Source organism: Trichosurus vulpecula, chromosome 3 (genome assembly GCF_011100635.1).
Source record: "Trichosurus vulpecula isolate mTriVul1 chromosome 3, mTriVul1.pri, whole genome shotgun sequence".
Classification (NCBI taxonomy): domain Eukaryota; kingdom Metazoa; phylum Chordata; class Mammalia; order Diprotodontia; family Phalangeridae; genus Trichosurus; species Trichosurus vulpecula.
Genome location: NC_050575.1, coordinates 167,927,538 through 167,947,089, shown reverse-complemented (window position 1 = coordinate 167,947,089; position 19,552 = coordinate 167,927,538). Strand labels below are relative to the sequence as shown.

The following is a 19,552-nucleotide window of genomic DNA, read 5'->3' as shown; positions in this document are numbered from 1 at the left end:
CTGGGTCGTTGTAAGGGTCAAATGAGAGGATATTTGTAAAGCTCTTTGCAAGCCTTACGGTACTATATAAATGCTAGCTATTTTTATGAAAGCTATTACAAAAGTAAAACGAATCCTGCCCTCCAATCTCACCAGGAAGAATGGGTCCTGACCTGCCAATGGTCGTACAGCTATTAAATATCAGAGACAAAATTTGAACCCAGATCTTTCTAAATCTTAGACTATCACACTAGCTGAGAGCAGGGTGGATAAAACACTGGACCTAGAGTCAGGAAGACCTCAATTCAAATCCAGCCTTACATACTTACAATTAAGCGACCTGGGCAAGTCATTTAACCTCAGTTTCCTCAACTGCAACAGGAAATGATAATAGCAGCTGCCATAAATGAGATAATACTTACAAAAAGCGCTTGGCGAGTACTAGGTGCTGTATGATTGCTTATTCTCTTCCCTTCCCCCCTGCAATACTGGGCATGTGGTCTTAAAACTTCGGATTTAGACCAGGAACAAGGGGTTCTGGGGCCTCACTACGCCTACACATAACCAATCTATCCCTATGGGAAATGTGATACAGTTTTATCAATAAATAATTAACTAAATTAAACCAGATTAGCTTCCACTGAGCCTCACTCTCATTTATCCTTTTTTCTTGCTTTTTTCTCTCTTTCATTTTCCCCTTAGCCTCAGATATCTCTGTTTCTTTTCTCCCTCTTCTTTGTCCTCCTCTTCTTTATGCCTTTTTTCTTCTATTCTCCCCTTTTACATATTCTCTTCCCCCCTTCCTGCACTCTCCTCTTACTTCTCTCTCCCGCCCTTTCCTCTTCTGTTCTTCCTTCTCTCTCCTCTATCCCTCCCTTTCCCTCTCTTCTCTTTCTTTGTCTTTCTGCTGTGGTAGAGGCTTCAAGAGAATGTCTTCAATCCTTGTGATTGCCCTAGTTTGAGATAAGGGTCAGCTCATTCAGGGCAAGGAATTTGGATAGATCTCAGAAATAGGGTGGTGAGATCCATTCCAGCTAACTAGTGGAAGCATTAAACTCCGAATCTGCCTTGAATAAGCAATTCAAACCAAAATAACCAGTCTGTGAATCACAGTCCCACCCCCATAGTGAGCTGAATCTATTATCTTTGTGAATAGCAACAAGGAGAAAACCTTTTGGATGCATCTTTTCTCGCATGTTTTCTCTTACCCACCCCCATTCTATCCCTCTTCCTCCTTTTCCAGGCAAAGCTTCTTTGCACTGGTCCCTGCCCAAACCAGGGCTGCTCTAGCTTCCCCCTCTCTACTGGGCACCTCCTTAGTCCCGCCCCCACACTTTCACAGGGAAGACCAGGCCTCAAAATAATGAACAACTAAAAAGCCTAACCCAGAAGAAGCCTTCAGGGAAAACACTGTGATTAAAATATAAACAGAATGACAGATGCATACAGTCCTGGGGAAAGGCTTTAATTATAAAAAAAAAAAATCAGAACGCTGGGGAACCACTTCCTGACATTGCCCAACTGAGACCCAGATGGCTCCCAGAGGAGCAACCTAGGCAAGAACAGCAAACATTTAGCAAGTGAAGACTCTAGTCCCCTTCTCTCTTCTCTCACTATTGGTTAAACAAGCTGCCTTGATTCAGGATGGTAGGAAGTTCTCACTCTTCCTATTCAGCATCTACCTGTACCCCTGGCTGAGAAAGTCAAAGGTCGGGGAGGGAAGTGGGTTTTCTTAAGGTACCAGAAAATGAGTCAGATTATCAGACTGAGGAAGGTGTAATGGCATTTTCCAGCTCTGGCAATACTATAGCTCTCTGCTCTGCTGGGTTTGACCCCAGGACTTTGTAGGGACCTTATAGGATATGGAAGGTATAGCTTTGCAGACCATAAGGTGAGCTTGTGGTGGAAAGGTGTGATTGTTCGTCCTATTTCCCACCAGCACAAAGGGCAGTTGCTGGCTTATGACTAGATGGCTGTTTGTGGAGTCTTCTGGAGGGCTTTCCATGACTAGTGGCCACACTACAACGGACCTTCTAGCTAAAGTTGGAGAACCTAGATATTGTGGTGATCCTTGCAGAAGACAGCAAAGCCAGCACCCCTAGGAGTTCCCCAGAAGACCTCAGCTTGAGAGCACATTGTGGCGTGGGCCCCTCACATACACCCAGAACCTAAAAGAAAATTCCATTTCCCTCTATACATATCTTGGGCAGCAAGGTGGCCCAGTGGATAGAGCACTGGGATTGGAATCCTGAAGACTCATCTTCATGGTTCAAATCTGGCCTCAGACATTTACTATTGTATGACCCTGGGCAAGTCACTTAACCCTATTTGCTTCAGTTCCTCATCTATAAAAAAAATGAGCTGGATAAGGAAATAGCAAACCACTCCAGTATCTTTACCAAGAAATCCCCAAAATGGGTCACAAAGAGTGATTCAACAACTCAAATATATATATATATATGTGTGTGTGTGTGTGTGTGTGTGTGTGTGTGTGTGTGTGTGTGTGTATGTATATATATGTATATATATGTATATATATGGATAGATAGATACATAGATAGATACATAGATACATAGATATAGATAGATAGATGTATATTTATATATGTGACCATTCACCCCTTCTCCAAACTGGGGAATTCTCTTTTGAATCCTTTCTACACATGTGGACAAATATAAATTATGCACAGAGGTATTTTATCTCACATACTTTAGAGGAGATATTGATTCACAAAATTCAATTAGTTATATCATCCTAGTCATAGATTTAAAGCGGAAAGAGATCTTTCCTTTTTTTTTTGTTTTTGGCAGGGCAATTGGGGTTAAGTGACTTGCCCAAGGTCACATAGCTAGTACATGTGTCAAGTGTCTGAGGCCAGATTTGAACTCAGGTCCTCCTGACTCCAGGGCCGGTGCTCTACTCACTGCACCACCTAGCTGCCCAGAAAGAGATCTTTGACATACAATTCTCTCATTTTACAAATGAGGAAACTGAGGCACAGAAATGTTAAGTGATTTACCATGGGTCACACAGCTAATAATTGTCTAAGGTGGAATTTGAATGCAGGTTTTTCCCGATTTCAGGCACAGTGCTCTAGCCACTAAGCTGCACTGCCTTCTGTTGGGTTTTTCTGCCCCTTCTTTTCCATTTCCATGCTGGCTGCCTCAGTCAGCTCAGTTTAGTTGATCTCCCTGTCTCCATTTTCTTCCAACCTCTCCATCCATGGGAGTCAGAGGACAGAGATCATGGTGAACTGGAGCAGTTGATGGGGAAAGACCTAAGAAAGGAGGTGGGACTTCAGCTGGATGTCCTAGGATGGGGGAGTAGATGTTCCAGCCAAGGAGAATGATCCCAGCAGGGGTGAAAGCAAAGGGGATGAGTCTATAAAGGGTGTATTGGTCATTTATGTTCATTTTCCAGATGTCTGATTTCTTTGGTGCAAGGCACTCCCTCTCCCAATGCAGATTAGCCATTCATTTGTAATTTATGGTCTTAGAAAATTGCCAAAGACACCGAAAGGTTAAGTTACTTATCCATGGATTCACACAACTAGTATGTGTCGGAGGCAGGTTTTAAACCCAGAGCCTACCTCATGCTTCCTTGTCCACCTGATATCGATTAAATTCAATAAACACTTATTAAGCACCTACTGTGTGCTAGGCACTGTGTTAAGTGCTATGGATACAAAAAGTGGCAAAAGACAGCCCCTGCCCTCAAGAAGTGGGAGAAACACCGAGCAAACAAATATATACAAACAGGCTATATAAGGAAAAATAGGAAATAATTAAAAAAGAGAGGGCATGATAGAGAAAGTCCTGTGGAGTCAGAGATAATTCAAGGCATTATGTTAAGCATCATGATAAACAGACAAAGATGAATTAAAAACAAACCCTTGCCTCAAGGAGAAGAGGATACAGTTTGTGTATATGTATGTATGTGTATATGTATATATACATACTTAAGTGTCAATGATAAGTTTAAATACTATGAGAAAAGGGAAGAGAAAATGAACAATTAGGGAGATGAGAAAAGGTTTCCCATAGGAGGTGGTGCATGCGTCAAGCCCTGAAGGAAGCCAGGCATTTTAAGAGTCCCATATAATTAGCTCAGTGAGTGGGGTAGGGTTGGCGCCCCATCCTTGACCAATTTGGCCTTCATTCTTAGCTTTTTGCCATTATGGAATCATAACCTCCCCTTCCTGCATTAAAGCTGGGTCACTGTAATTAGCATCCATTAATATTCGGGGACCTCCTCAGCCTCTAAGCCTCCCTGGAGCTGCTTAATAAGCGGTTGGGGTGTTTATTGATGACTGGTTTCAGGATGACTGTTACAGAGTATCTTGAAGCATCAGCCTTCAAATGTTTCTCCAGCAAAGCATCAAATAAACTGTACAGCCTGGGAGAGCACCTTCTGGACCATTAGAGGGAGGCAGAGACAACCAGGAGGGGAAGGCCCTGAGCCTTCTCAGCTTCAGGAGCCTAGCTCTGACCACAGCAGAAACTCGCTCTGGTGACACTTTGTCTGCAAAGAATTCGTGGTAAATGGCAGGGTGTGAGGAATATTGTAGAAAGTGCGCCGATCTGAAATAATAGGTTGTCTGGCAGGGATGGAGGTAGATAAAAGAGTCAAGTTGTAGGGGTTTTTCTCTATAAAAAGTGAGGGTTTGGACATTATGACTACCAAAGAAGACTTTTCACTCAAACATTGTATGGCAGTTCTCTAACTTTTTGATTGCAGGGTCCCCTTACTCTCTTAGAAATTATGAAGATGCCAAAATACTTTTGTTTATAATTACCATGTTAGAAATTAAAATTAATAAAAATTAAATGTTTATTAACTCATTTTAAAATAATAATAATAAACCTATTATTTGTTAACATAAATAACATTCTATGAAAAATAACTGTAGCAAAATTTCAAAAAATTAAGAAGAGTTGCAATGTTTTAGATATTTTTGCAGATCATTTTGATATATGACAATAGAAGACAGCTATATTCTCATATCAACCTTCTGCAATATGTTGTGATAAGTCGTTTTGGTTAAAGTGTATGAAAATAATTTGACCTCACAGTTATGTAGTTGGAAAAAGGAGTAGTATTTATAGGCAAATATCATATTATTATTAAAATTATTTTGATCTCTCAGACCCCCCCCCCCAAGAGCCTCAGAGATCTCCAGCCGTCTGGGGACCACGCTTTGAGAACCACTGTTCTAAGGATTTCAAGCCGGAAGGGACCTTGGAGACCATTTAATCCAACTCCCTCATTTTACAGATGAAGAAACTAAGGCCCCCAAAGTTAAGTGGATCACCCCAGGTTACACAACCAGTTGGTAGCGGCACTGGAATTACAGTCCACACCGTCTCCAAATCTGGTGTTGTTTTCCTCATAACTCTATGTCTCTTATTGTCATATTTTATGTTTCGAGGTCCTTTCCTTCTCTGATGGTTTGTGTCTGAAAGTTCCTTTCGGACCTGACATGCCATGATTTTTAAAGCTTCAAGTTCTGAGTCTAGCCTAAGATTCTCTTCTGCTCCTGTCTCCTTTCCTCTGGGTCTGGGCTGCTTCTGTGCTTTTCAGTGTGAGATGTCATGACACCTAGCTTCAACTCAGAGTTGAGTGGGGTCATTCCTGTTGTCTGCTTCAGGGAGCAGACCAGCAAAGCTAATTAGAAACCCCATATTTCCTTTTCCCCATCTGAATTTGAGCAAGCCAAACCTGACAAATATGCCTGTTTTCCTGAGTTTATGAAGAGGAATTCTACACCTTGAATAACAACTTGTGGTAGCCAGTTTAACAGAAGCTATGGTGATTGGAGGCAGATGGAAATCTAGCCGTCTGTTTCTGTCACTGTTCTCAGTTCAATTCATTAGAATCCTAGAATATGAGAGCTACATGTGACCTTGGACTATAGAATATTAGAATATAGAAGGTCAGAACTTGAAAGGACCTTAGAGATCAACTTGGGGTGGGTGTGTGGGTTGATCAGGGAGGACTAGAACCTCTGGTGTGAAGACATGCCTAGACCTTCTCAGGGCTGCTCATCCACCCAACTCTCACCTGTGGCTCCAGAAAGCTACAGCATGCACAGCAGCCACACCCCAGTAAAACCATCTCAGTAGATGAGCTAAACCAGGTTGAAGGTAGCCAACAGGCCTCAAACCTAACAATGAGTTAGGGAGATGTCTACCCCAAGCATGCGAATACCTCCCCTGGTAGAATGGGCTGATGAGAACAACTTGTTCCAGTGGCCATGAAAGTGACTGAAACAGGTGTTGTGGAGCTCTTAGAGCTTTGAAGATGCCACCATCATCCCCTGCATCCTAGGCCGTCGCCAGTCTTCTTGACTTTTGTGTTATCACTGGACTATGATGACTCCAGAAGAGAGGATGAGGCTAACAACTCAGTGCAGCTCTGCATTGAGTCAACATATCACCCCATGATGTCATTGGTCCTCTTCAAAAACAAGGACAAACAACAGAAATCAACTTAGTTCCTCTCCCGTTAGTACATTAGCGTGGACTGGTTTGCATGATTAGGTATTTATCATCTTGGTTTCTTGTGTAAAGGCCCAAGGTGGTGAAGGAAGGAAGAGTGGTGAGCCTGAAGCTGAGAGCAGGGAGTTGTTTTGATGGGCCCTCTGCACCTCAAACAACAGGGGTCACTGAGCTAGAGAGAAAAGCTTGACCAGAGCTTAGAAATGAAGATTCTCGTCAGAAAAAATAGAAGGAGGAGGGGTAAGAGCCAGAGGAACTGAGAAAGGAAAAATGGGCCTATTCCCCCAAATCCTAGAATACTAGCTCAGGAAGCATAATTTCATTGGATCATAGATAATAGAGCTGGAAGATACACCTTCAGTTTTACACATAAGAAAAACTGGGGCCCAAAGAGTGTAAGTGATTTATCCGGGGTCACATAAATAGTTGTGGCAGAGGTGGGATTCAAACACAGGACCTCTGATTCCAAACCAAGCACTCTTTTCTCCTTACTATGCTGCTTCAATTAGTTAGTCACCAAGCATTCCTTAAGCACCTACTATGTGCTAGTCACTGTCCTGAGTGCTGTGGATACAAAGAAAGAAAGGAACTTAAAGTCTAATGGAGTAGTTTCAGGATCCCTTGCTCCCCTCCCCCCAAAAGTGGCCATCTTTTTAAAAAAATTTGAAAAGAATAAAATATGAGGATTCACACATTGTTATCGAGACATATAAAGCCCCATTATGAATGGTATCTTCTCTCTGTCTGGGTCTTACCCTCCCTGTACCAGGGTTCTGGATAATTTCTCTGAGACCACAGCAGCACTGCAAAACACTTCCCCATATATTTATTACTAAATATAAGAATCCAGGGGCCTGTGGAGCATGAAATTAGGAACAAATGTAAAGGAGGTCTAGACAGGAACTGTTTGGCTTATGGGCCTCCTTCATATGCTATATACTTTTCTACTCACTAGAGACTTTAAAGCTTCCAGGTAGAAAGAACTTTTTAACAAGACAAATGTGTTTGTAAGGAAAAGGCTGAAGTCTCCATTGTTTCTGAGTGTGAGGCAACTTGGGGAAGAGGAAAAACCCCTGCTTTCCATCTTACTACTAGTATTGTGACCTTGGGCAGGTCACTTCCCCCTCACCAGGGCTCAGCCTCCCCATTTGTGAAGTGACACCAGGTTCCCAACTTTTTTTCATGTGCCATAACCCCCTTTGGCAGTCCGGTGAAACCTATGACCCCCTTCTCAGGATAATATTTTTAAATGCATAAAATTAATCACGTATAATGACAAATGAAACAAAAGGTCAGTGAAAATGAAGATGTCATTTTTTTCCTCTCCCAAGTTCACAAATCCCCCTGAAATCTATCCATGAACACTTGGGGGCAAACACCAAGTTAGGAACCTCTGGTCTAAATGGTCTCCAAGATTCCTTTCAGCTCTGACATTCCATGAAAAATGTCTCTAAAAGTTAACCCGTGGGATTATGGTAATACGAGTGCTAATCAGGAGGCAGGGATGGGGGACGTACATAATACAAAGGAAGAAACTGACTATTCTTAAATTACAGTATAGCTAGAAAGCTGAGTTTCCTTTCAGCCTTTGATCTATGATGTCCTGTTCATATCTGAAACAACTGGAGAACAATAGAAGGTATTCTATGGTCCAGCAGAAAGTACTGGACTTGGAGTCCGAGGACCCAAGTTCAGATCTCCACTCTGCCACTTAACAGCTGTGTGCTATTGGACGAATTACTTAAGCTCTCTGGGCTTATTTCCTCATCTGTAAAATGAGAGGGTAGCCCACAGTTTACAGACACGACCTGGATGAAGATGTAGCAAAGGAGACTAAGGAGGAACAGTCCAACAGCAGGTAGGAAGGGAACCAGGAGAGAGAAGTGTCCTAAAAAACCTAGAAAGAATCATTTATCTAAGAGAAAAGGATAACTAAATAGTATCAAAGACTGAAGGGAGATCCAGAAGGACATGGGTGGAGAAGAGACCACTAGAGTTGGCAATTAATGAGATCGTGATAACTTTGGAGAAGGACGCTTTGGTTGAATGATGAGGTCAGAAGTCAGACTGCAGAGAGGTAAGAAACAAAGAGGAAGGAACTGCAGGCAGTGATTGGAGGCAGCTTTCTCTAGGAGTTTAGCCAGAAAAGAGGTATAAGACAATAGCTAGCAGGTATGGCTGGATCAGCTGAGGGATTTTTGAGGATGGAAGAGATATGGGCACTTTTTAGGTGGTCATCTCTGCTGGATCAGTATCCATCTCTTGCCCCAAGGCTCTGCCCGAGGCTGTCTTCTCTCTGGATACCTTTTCCTTTGGTGATTTAATCAAACTTCTTCTGGATTAAATTGTCTCTACCCAAATAGTTCTCAAAATTAAACATCCAATCCTAATCTTGATCCAGAGTTCCAGTCCCAGATCATCAACTGCCTGCATGAATTTTCCACCTGGATGTCCCACAGGCATCTCCAACTCAACATGTCCGAAACAGAACTTCCTCCTAAATGACCCAGTCCGCTTCTAAACTTCCATTTCTGTTGAGGGCACCACTATCCTTCCAGTCACTCAAATTCAAAAACCTTAGAATCATCCCAGACTCTCCCCTCTCTTTCCCTCCCCCTCCTCAAACCCTAACTGATAGCCAGGTTTTATCAATGCTTCTTCCGTTAAAAATTCTCTCGTATCTGTTCTCTTTCCATTCCCACAGCTACAGGCCCTCCTTACCTCTCACCTAAATCACTGCAGTGCTCTAACTTGTTGGTCTGCTTCCAGCCTCCTCTCTCCAATCTGTCTACCAAGTAGTCTTCCTAAGGCACAGCCCTTTGTTTAAATTTTGATTTTTTTTTAATTTATGAAATGAAACAAGCATTTCCATAACATAGTACAATAAAATAGATGACTCTATATCCCAAATTGACCTCCTTGCCATTCCCTTAGCTCTCTACCGCATTACACAGGCTGCCCTGCCCTGGATGGAATGCACTTCCTCCTTACCTGAGCCTGATAGAAGCCTCAGTTTCCTTCAGGGTTCAGCTCCACTGCCACCCTCCACCCTAAGCCTTTTCTGATCTCCCCAGTTATTAGAGGCCACGCCCTTGTTAAATTGCCTTGTATTTACTGATCTGTTTATGTATTGTATCCCCCAACCAAAAGGTAAACAAACTCCTTTGGGGTTTTTTTCGGAGGTTTGGTTTTGGTTTATTTTTGCTCTTTAAATTCCAGCACCTAGCAGTCAAACAGTCAATAAATATTTATTAAGGGCCTACCATGTGCCTGGCACTGTGCTGGGGATACCAAAAGAGGCAAAAGACAATCCTTGCCCTCAAGGAGCTCACAATCTAATGCGGGGAAACAGCAAGCAAACAAATGTGTACAAATAGGCTAATCAAGATAAATAGGAAATATATGTGTATATGCAATACATGTATAGATATGTGATAAGTAGGAAATAATTAACAGAGGGAAGGCATAGCATTAAGAGGGGTTAAGAAAGGCTTTCTGTAGAAGAGAGGATCTTAATTGGGACTTAAAGGAATCCAGGGAAAGTAGTAAGGAGAGAGATATTCCAGACATAGGGGACAGCCAGAGAAAATGCCCAGAGCCAAGAGACGGGCGTGCACTGAACAGCAGGGAGGCCAGCATCACTGGATAGAAGAAAAGTAGTGGAGAGGAAGATGTAAGAAAGGTTGAAAGGTAGGAGGTAGCTAGATTCTGAAGGGTGTTCAAAGCTTTACACATAGTAGGTACTTAAACATTCAGTTGTTGAGTTGAATCTTGTACTCTGTTCTAATCAAATCCAATCTAGCATATTGTGCTTAGTTCTGGGTACCACATTTTAGGAAGAATATTGATAAGCTGGGGCAGATCCAAAGGACAGTGACCAGAGTGGTTAGAGGCTTAGAGACCATAAGACTTAGGTCAAGGAATGGAGACTACCTAGTCTCAAAAAGAGAAGACTTTGGAATTCAAAAATAACAAAACAGATGGTTAAAAACAAACCTGGGAAGACTTGTAAGATACAGAGTGAAGTAGCCAGAACCAGGGGAATAATTGTATGAGGCAGGTAGGTGGTGCAGTGTATAGAGCACCAGGCTTGGAATCAGGAAGATCTGAGTTCAAATACAGCCTCAGACACTTAATAACCATGCCACCCAAGGCACACCCACTTAACCCCTATTTGCCTCAATTCCTCATCTGTAAAATGGAAGCACACTGGAGAAGGAAATGACAAACCGTTCTAGTATCCTTCCCCAGAAAACCCCAGACTCTTGTCACAAAGAGATATGACTGAACAACAACAAAATCAGCCATATTATAAAGATAACTTTGAAAGCTATAAGAACTCTAATCAATGCAGTGAGGGACAGTGATTCTGGAGAACCAGACCCCCACATCCTGAGGGGCCCATGATGGATTCTTGGTGCAGAATTAGGACACGGCCAATGGAGAATGTTTTTTGGCTTGGCTCTTCATACTTGTTACAAGGGTTTTGTCTTTCTTTCTTCTCAGTGCGGGGGCGACGTGCAAAGAGGAAAGGTAGAAGAGAGAATAACTAGATTTTTGCTTATGGAAAAAAATAATTTTTTAAAATCTTTAAGGGATCATGATAGCTGGTTGTTAGGACTTGAAAGGCCATCATGTAGAAGAGGAATTATATTTGTCCTGCTTGGCTTCAAAGGGAAAAACTAGAAGCAAGAAAGGAAATAAGTATTTGTTAAGAAGCTCTTATGTGCCGGGCACTTTACAAATATGATTTCATTGGACCCTCACAACAGTTCCTTGAGGTGGGTGCTATTAATATTTCATTTTACAGTTGAGGAAACTAAAGCAAAATTGACATTAAATGACTTACCCAGGGTCACATAGCTGATAAGTATGAGAGGCCAAATCTGAACTCAAGTCTTCTTGACTCTAGCGCTCTAGGCATTACACTACTTAGTTGCCCAATTCTTAGCAATGGATAGATTTTGCAAGGGGAGTAGATTTCAACTCAATATAAGGGAAAATGTCCCAATCAAAAGTGTCAGATAGGGAAGTGGGTGCTTAGGAGGTTTGTATCACTGGACATCTTCAAGTGGAGGCTGAATAACCAATAGTTAGTATTCTTGTATTAAGGATTTCTCTTCACACACAGCTTAGCCTAGGTAATCTCTGAGGTCCTTAACATCTCAAGTTTCTGAGTTTAAGTGGAATGGACTGACTCAGGAATTAGTGGTCCCATCACTGAAGGTCTGCAAACAAAGACTGGATGACCACTTGTCAACTATGTGGTAGAGCGGATTCTTGTTCAGGGATGTGATGGGGTTTGAGACATAGAATGGTACAGGGTAATGAGCACAGAATTAGGCACCAGAGGGTCTGAATTCCCATTCTGGATCTTGTCACTTACTTTGTGACTTTGGGGTAGTAACCTAATTTCTCTGGGCCTCAGTTTGCCCACATATAAAATGAGGGAATTGGACTAACTGACTTCTAAGCTCCCTTCCCTTCCAAGGACAGCTAGGTGGCACAATGGATAGAGAGCCGGGTGTGGAGTCAGGCAGACTCATCTTTTTGAGTTCAAATTCGGCCTCAGACACTTCCTAGCTGTGTGGCCCTGAGCAAGTCACTTATCCCTGTTTGCCTTGGCTTCCTCATCTGTAAAATGAGCTAGAGAAGGAAATAGCAAACCACTCCAGTATCTTTGTCAAGAAAACCCTAAATGGGGTCACGACGACTGAACAACCAGGTCCCTTCCAGCTCTAGACAGGTACTAGGTGGTCTCTGAAGCCTCCCCCAGATCAAGGCTTCTTTATATCTAGGGATTCAGAGAATGGAAAGATGAGATGACTGTAGAGATGTGGTCAGATCAGTCAGGAAGGACTCCATGGAAAATGGCTTCTCATTTGGGGAACAAAGCTACTTGAATCCCCTTCTAGGGTAATCATCGCCCCCCTCCCCGGTTGGTAACCCCCAGCAAAGCAGGAGACTCATAGCTAGAGTTTATGAAAGTGTTTCGTTCTCCTGGTTTCTGAGAGCAGGCATGGGGGGATACCAGAAAGGGTCCTACCCACCAGGTGGAAAATTAGGGTCACAATTAAGGGGGTGCAACTCCTACCTCACATTCTGTTCTTGTAAATGTGGGGAGAAGAAGTTTATAAAGCTTTAAACAGTTTGTGGTCCAGAGGGACAGATTAACAGCTCAGTGAGATGCTTGCCAAATTGTCTTGGCTAGTGGTTCTGATATTTCAGTAAACCATCAGAGAAAAGAGAATTTTTAAAACTGACAGATTGCTCCTTTACTCCAAACAGGAACTGGGGTGGCCTTTCCGCAAGAGTTAAGACCGTCCCTGTTCTTCCAAATCACCCAAGCATTTTCTACCAAGTCTCCTGACTCCATCTAGCTCACTACAAGAACACTGAACTTTGTCACCATATTCATGCATTCATCCATTCAACATACATTTATTATGCACCTGCTGTGTGCAGCACTGTAATGAACACCAAGAGAGATTAATAATTCAATTAAGAAATAAGCCTACCCCACCTACTTAAAAAGATGGGAGGTTCACAAGTGTGTGATACATTGCCAATATTTTCAGACGTTTTTAATGATTTTTTCTCTTTTTCTGTTCTTAAAAATATTATTTTTATATAGGATGGCTCTCAGGGAAAGAGGGAGGGAGGGATATGGGGGAAATTTTGGTGACGTAAAAAGCAAAATACATCAGTTAAAACAGGCAACAAAAAGACAAGTTCATACTCTAATGAAACTTAAAAGTTATAGGCAGGTAAGACACAAACACAGATAACTATAATACACAGTATCACATGGTAAGTACCTCAGAAAGGTACAAAACAAAATTATGTGTGAAATCTCTGGGGGATCAGAGAAGGCTTCCTTGAGAAGGTGATATTTGACATGTGCTTCAAAGTAATGGTAGGAATTCAGCAGGTGAATAGAAACCAGGAGGACTTTTCAGGGACAGGGAGGAGGAAGACAAAAGGACACACATGAGGTGTTTGGAGGGCAGTTAACATAGAGGGGAGCCACATTTTAAAAAAAACTTGAAAGGTGGGGTGGTATCATAATCTGAGGGCAGAGGGGTTTGAGTTCTACCTGGGATGACAATAGAGTACCCTGAAGGATTCCAGCAATATTTGCAGTGTCTCACCAGCTTGTTGTAGGGATCAGATGAGCAGATGCGTGCCTGTAAATTGTTTTGTAAACCTTAAAGTGCTTCAAATGGCAAGCACTATTATTGTGGTTCTCATTATCATAGCATCATACTAATTCTTGTTGTCGTAGTTAGTCCTTGCAGTTAAAATGAAAGGTTTTCACTTCTCACCTGGGCTAAGGCATAGCTTATCAGAGCAAGTAAAAATGGTTTGACTTAAATAGTAGCAATTTAGGTCGTAGGCAATGGTGGATGAAGAGAGCGTTGGACTTGTAGGCAGGAGACCTGGGGGTGCTTCAAATCCTGCTTTGAACACTCACTGTCTGTGGCAGGTTTCTTAACCTCTTGTGCCTCAGTTTACTTCTCTGGAAAATTAGAGATGATAACACTCGAACTACCTGCCTTAGAGGATTGCCATGAGGAAAGTGCTTTGCAAATCTTAAAGCATTCAGAAAATGTGGTTTTTTTTAGAGTTAGAGGCAGGTACGTGCTGATAAATGTTTAACAATTGGCTGAGGGGGAAAATGTACACACAACATACTTGTAAGTTTAATGAGTTTTATTAATATTTTCTCAGTCACTTTAATAAGTCTAGAGTAAACAATCGACAAAACAATAAAATGAGCCCTGATTTGTAGTGGAAATCAAGAGATGTAAATGCTTACATTGCAAAGGTAACCATTGAGAGCTGGTCAAAGCTGGCTCAAAGCTAGCTCCGGAACATCCCTCGCTAGAGGGAACCACAGAGATTGTCTATTTCGAATTTCTCATTTAGATGAGGAATTAACAGGCTGAAAGAGAAGTGACTTGCCTAAAGTCACTCAGTGATGTAGTGAAAGAGGCAGTTCTAGAACCCATTTCTAGTGGGAGAGGCACCATGATAGAACAGAGCAAGCACTGAATCTGGAATCAGCAGATCCGGATTCGAATCCTATCACTGTTGCTTACTACCCATGTAACTTTGAGCTAGTCACTCGACTGAGCTGAAGCTCAATTTCTTCATCCATAAATTAAGAGAATTAGACTTGGTGATCTCTAAGTCATCCTTTTAAACTCTAAATTCAATGATGCCAGAGCCTACAACCCTGTTTCCTCACTTGAAGAAGAGCAATAAAGATTTCTCTGCCACAGACTGAAGGATCTCCATTCCCTACGAGCTAGAGGTAGCAGTAGATAGTGCTCTGAGCCCATGGAGTCAGGAAGACTGAGTTCAAATTTAGCCACAGACACTTAATAGATGCATGACCCTGGCTAATCCACTTAATCTCTATCTGCCTCAGTTTCTCCAGCTATAAATGGGGATAATAATAGCACCTCCCTGCCAGAGTTGTTGTGAGGATCAAATGAGGTAATATTGGTAAAGCAATTACACAGTGCCTGGCACATAGTAGATGCTTAATAAATACTTGTTCCCTTCCCCACCAGGCAGCAAGGTCTGACAGCTTTGCACAGCTCTGCTTCACTTAAATGCAAGTCTGGGCATCACCCATGATGTCACTGATCCTCTTCAGAAACGAAGGACTAGCAATAACAGTGATGATGATGATGGGAGGAGGATGAGGATGAGGAGGAGGAGGAGGAGGAGGAGGAGGATGACAACAACGACCTCCCCCACTCCCCTGAACAATGGAGGCTCAAGAATTGCAGTCTTTTTCTTGCCCCCAAGAGGCTTCTACCTGAGAATAGCTCCACCTCTTCTGCTTTCCCAACCAAGGAGACCAGAGCTTCTCCAACGCCCTCTTCAACCAGTCTGACTTTGTTAAAAGCTAGATTTCTGAATAGTTATATCCCCTTTATAAACAATGCTTGAGTGGCACTGTTCTGACTATAAGTGCTCTAGGAGGTGAGAGAAAGGAGAAATAAGGCTGGAGGAGTCAGGGGAGGCCTCCCCAAAGCCTTAGAACTTAAGTTGGGATATAAAAATTGATTTAGCTTTGGACAGGAGAATGAACAAAAGCATGGAAAGAGGAAGGAGGGAGCCTGGGGCACTGGAGACTGGTCACAGTTAAAAGTGAAGCTGGCCTCCTGCCAGGGGGCTGAGCTGTCATTGTGTGTGCATGGACTGGGGACTTGGCCTCTCTGGCCCTGGCATTCATCTGAAGCATTTCTGTTCCTCAGCATATCTATAAAGCCTGGGATCAGATCCCCCTACAGTGTGCTCCAGCTGGCACAAGTACAGGTGTCATAGAGATAGCTGCTGACAGCCGTTGGGGTTGGGCTGGGAGTCTTCTATGGGCCAAGTACAGAGGGCTGGACAAAGTTCCCCATCACACCACCAGGTTGCTCTCTCCTTCCAAGCTGTTCAGAGAGTCAGGCAGTGGCTGCAAAGATCAGGACCCCTCCAACTCTGTTCTCATGGGGAGAGAGGCTCAGATGACAGTGGGCTTAGATGAACTTCCAACAGCTATTTGGGAAGGTGGCATGAGGGACAGCAAAAAAGCCAGACTGTTCTGGGAATGGCTCATAGATCTCCAAATGGCCTTAGCAGTGATCATGACAATCATCTGACTCCTTAACACTTACTATGAGTAGGGGTGTGGTGGTCTTAGAGTCAAGGCATTAGATCAGAACTGGAAGGGACCTTAGAACATAGAACGTCAGAGCTGGAAAGAACCTTAGGACATAGAACACAGACCTAGGTGGGATATTAGAGCTTAGTTCAAACTCTTCATTTTGCAGGCAAAGTCCCTGGCATTTCCAAAACTGATACTAGCACTTCCCCAAAGGATTCCCTGCCCAAATCCTACCCCAACCCCAAATGGATAGTTTCAAATGAACAAGAAAGGAAAAGGGTGATGGCAAAAGCATCCACAATAGGCTCTCTTTTGGACAGACGTGCAGTTAAGGCAACAATCTGGTCTTTCTCGTCACTCCCCATCCCCCCAGTCCATCCCACAGCCCGCTGCCAGGTTCAGTCTTCCAAAAACATACATTTCCTCCTGACACACCCTTGCTCCAAAATCTTCACTGTCTTCCCATTGTGAGAGTGAACCACTACACTCCCAGGCACCCAGGTTCATAAACTAACTGTCATCCTGGACTCTATCACCCCTTCTATCTAATCAGTTGTCAAATCCTGTTGATTTTATCTTAATAAGATCTCTCAAATAGGCTCCCTGCCCTCCCACCCAGGGCAGGGGCTCAGCTCCTTATATCAGGAATGCTGGTGCATCTCCGTGCCTCACGTCTCTCCCCACTCTGGTCCCATCCTCTACTCAGGCACCAAAGTGAGCTTCCTATAGCTCAGGTCCTACCATGTCAACCCCCTCCCTCAGTCAACTCCAAAGGCTCCCTAACACCTATGGGATAACATAAAATCCTCTGTTTGGCATTCAAAGCCCTTCATAACTTGGCTCCTTCTGACCTTTCCAGTCTTCTTACACCTTCCTCCCTTCCATTTACTCTACAACCCAGTGACATTGGCCTCCTGGCTGTTTTTTGCCCAAAACTCCATCTCTTGACTCTGTGCATTTTCTGTTTTTTTTTTTTTTTGTAGGGGGGAAGGCAGGACAATTGGAGTTAAGTGACTTGTCCGAGGTCACACAGCTAGTAAGTGTGTCGAGTGTCTGAGGCTGAACTTAAACTCAGGTCCTCCTGACTCCAGGGCCACCTAGCTGCCCCTGACTCTGTGCATTTTTAATGGCTATCCTCTATACCTTGGATTCTCTCCTTTCTCATCACTGCCTCCTGGCTTTCTTCAATCAATTAATAAACATGTATTAAGGGCCTAGTAGGAACCAAGTAGCCAGGAGGCAGTGATGAGGAAGGAGAGGATTCCAGGTCATTTCACACTGATTGCCTCAGTTTCCTCATCTGTAAAATGATCTGGAAAAGGAAATGGCAAACCACTCCAGTATCTTTGCCAAGAAAACCTCAAAATAGAGTCACAAAAAATTGAACATGACTGAAAACAACTAAACAACAATAATAACCATGTGCCAGGCACTATGCTAAGCACTGGAAATACACAAAGAGGCAAGAGATGGTCCTTGGCTTCAAGGAGCTTACAATCTAATCTTTCAAATCTCAGCTGAAATCCCACCTTCTTCCAGAAGCCTTTCCTGTTCCCCCTTAATGCCACTGCCTTCCCTCTGAGATGATGTAACAGCAATGTTGCTTACAGCTGCTGTGCAGATGTAAGACTAATAACACCAGCACGCAGGAAGGCTGGTAGCACAGGTTCTTTGATCTGCTTTTCTAAAGGACAGCAACTTAAAAGGGGTCAACAATATTATTTTAATCAAACATATATACCATTCACTTAGTTCAGGGGAAAGGTAAGCAACCTGAACTTCAGAGGAAATACAAACAGAAATTACAAGTTTAAATTACAAACAGAGAAAATAACACAAATCAACAGATAGGTCTTCTAACTGTCTGACTGAAAGCAATATATACATAGTTACCAGAGAGAGAATCACCAACATCTGGGTTTTCAAAGCCAGGGTGAGGGGCTCCTTAACGGCTACCCAGAGTCTTATCTGGCTAAATCACATGAACACCCTTCCCATGAGTGAGCCCCAAAGCAAAATGCTAACCTCCGAGTATATATACACTTCCTCAGTGTTGGAGGGCATCATAACTTTAGTGACCCAGGCTCATGTGACTTAAGAAGGTTACATGGATCTATTAATGGATGGGAAAGATCTTCCCATCAAGCAAAAAAATACACTAACAATACAGATGATCTCCAATTTATCCCGTATGGATTGTATTTGTAGTTTTTTTTCATGTTGTCTCTCCCATTAGAATTTGAACTGCTTGAGGTTAGTGACTGTTTTTGCCTTTCTTTGTATTCCCAGAACTTAGCACAATGCCTGGCACATAGTATGTTCTTCATAAATGCTTCTCGACCTGACTTGACTATGTACTCATATGTTGTACTCCTTAGCCCTGCCTCTACTAGATTTTAAACTTCTTGAGGTCAGGGACAGTGTTATTCCTTGTGTCATCCATAGTACCTAGCACAGGGCCTTCCTTGTCTGTAGCAGGAACTCAGTAAATATTTGTTTGGTCAATAAGGGAATGGTGAAGTTGCTACTGGAAATTTCTCTATAGATGCCTTGTTCTAGAGGTCTAAATCCCTCTATCAGTTGTGGTTTCTCCCAAATCATCCTTGCATTTAATGATATTTTTTTTTCTATACTATTTCATGAAACTCTTATTTCCTAAACTAAATTTAAGCTACTTTCGGTCAGAAAGGGTGTTTTCTATTTCTGTCCTATTCACCTCAGAACCTGGCATAAGATGGGAAACGTAGAATCTTCCCAATAAATGGGTTTGTTTTTGTTTTGTTTTGTTTTGTTTTCTGTTTTTGTTTTTGCTTGACCTGAAACTCCATAATCAATAATAGTATATATGGCAGCTAGGTGGTGCAGTGGATAGAGTTCTGGTCTGGAGTCATGCAGGCTCCTCTCTCCCCAAGTTCAAATCTGGCCTTAGACACTTACTAGCTGTGTGGCCCTGGGCAAGTCACTTAACTCAACCTCAATTCCATCATCTGTAAAATGAGCTGGAGAAGGTAATGGCAAACCACCCTAGTATCTTGGCCAAAAAAAAACACAGATGGGATCACAAAGAGTCAGAAACAACTGAAACAGCTGATTACCAACAAAGCATATGCATAACACTTGAGGATTGCACAGTGCTTTCCCTATGTTATTTAATTTGATCCTCATCGCAGCCTTTTAAAGGTCAGTGCTATTATTAACCTCACTTTACAGATGGGGATACTGAGGCCAAGATATGTTAAACAACTTGCACAAAGCCACACAGCTAAGTAGTGTCTGAGAATAGGATTTGAACTCAGTCCTTCCCGACTCCAGGTCCTGTGCTCTGTCCTCTGCGCCACCTCCCTGCCTCATGGCTGTGGCTGGATGTGCTCTATTATTTGCACTTTTAAAACTCTACTTCAAATCAAG

The 19,552-nt window shown here is 42.7% G+C and overlaps 1 protein-coding gene across 1 annotated transcript in view; it reads left to right on the top strand.

The window, feature by feature from the left end:
- FAM163B (family with sequence similarity 163 member B) overlaps positions 1-19,552 on the top strand; it is a 63,784-nt gene that overhangs the window by 36,001 nt on the left and 8,231 nt on the right. The gene's annotated exons all lie outside the window — the stretch shown is intronic.